Below are 1543 nucleotides of genomic sequence, written 5' to 3'. Positions count from 1 at the left end.
GTTTAGGGCTGTTGTACATAGGGTCGCTATGAGTCGCAGGCGACTCGATGGCACATAACAACAACAACAACAACAACATATACACACACTCCATACACATACACGTATGAATTAATCTTTTATTACATGCCCAGTAATCAACAGATGCTCACAGTAACCTTATGAACTGAAGAACTGAACTTTTCCCTTTCTTGTACCATCCTCATAATCTCGTCTGAATCCATTGTTACTGTGTCAATCCATTTTTTTTAAAGCTTCTCTTTTTCTGAACTCTTATCACTCCCATTATGGTGTCTTTTCCAACGATCCCTCCTAACAACAAAACCAAAGTATGTGTATGCAATTTCACCAACCTTACCTCTAGCAAGCACCTGCTTTCATTTCCTTAAAGACAGACATAATTGCTTATTTCTTTAGTAGTCCATGGTATACTCTTGGTCATGTTATAGTAGTCCATTCAATACTCTTCACCAACAATACAATTTGAAGACACTGATCCTACTCTGCCATACTAAGGCATTTTTCATCTTTCAGATGTAAAAGGAGCAACTGAAATAAGTCTGCTATCAGGGAACTTTCCAAAGTACTAAAAAACAATGACGTCAGTTTAAAGACTAAGATGTGTCTGATTCAAGTCATGATCATTTCAATCATATGTACCTGAAAGATTAACAATTAGTAAGACTGATAGAAGAGGAATCAATACATTTTAGTCATAGTGTTGGAGTACTGAATATTCTATGGACTTCCAAAAGAATAAAGAGATATGTATCGGAGAAAATGCAGCTACAGTGTTCCTTATAGATAAGGATGGTACATTTTCATCTCTCATATTTTGTACATGTTATTGTTAGGGCCCATTCCTTGGAAAGAGACATCATGGTTGGAAAGTTGGAGGATCATCGAAAGAGAAGACTACTCTGAATTAGACGGAGTGACTGCATTAATGAGCTCAATCATGTCAGAGATGATGAGGATAGCACAGGAAAGCACAGAGTTCAAATTCATTATTAATAGGTTAGCTAAGAATTATGCTTGACTCAAAAAGTGAGTACCAAGTTGAGCTGCTAACACAAATGCAGGCTGCTTAAATCCATCATAACTGATAATGTGTCAGTCACAAGTCAGTTTCAACTTCACAGCACATACCAAGAACAAAACCATAGACTAATTCACAATAATGAAATAAATATATATAATTATTATATATAAAAAATTGTATGATCTAAAATCCTGACTTTTGATGGATTTTTCCTCAACACAATGTGAATCCAAATGATTATATCAGCTATATGTTTGTTGTTACATGAAGTCAAAGTACATGCAGCTCATAGCGATCCTATATACAGCATCTCTGAAGTTTATCTATCCTGAGCCGATCTCATTGACTCCAACACACGTACCTTCATTGCCCAAGTTATTGTATCAGTTCATCTCATCTGAAGTTTTCCTCTCAGGTCTTTTCCTTTACCCTTCCAAGCATGATGTCCTTTTCCAAGGACAGGTCTCTCTTGGCCACAGGCCAAAGTATGTGAGCTTCAAA

This window comes from Elephantulus edwardii, unplaced genomic scaffold (assembly GCF_000299155.1).
Source record: "Elephantulus edwardii isolate Elephantulus edwardi_28Jun2011 unplaced genomic scaffold, EleEdw1.0 scaffold00159, whole genome shotgun sequence".
Lineage (NCBI taxonomy): Eukaryota > Metazoa > Chordata > Mammalia > Macroscelidea > Macroscelididae > Elephantulus > Elephantulus edwardii.
The sequence above is the reverse complement of the archived record's forward strand: the minus strand, read 5'-3'. Positions refer to the sequence as shown.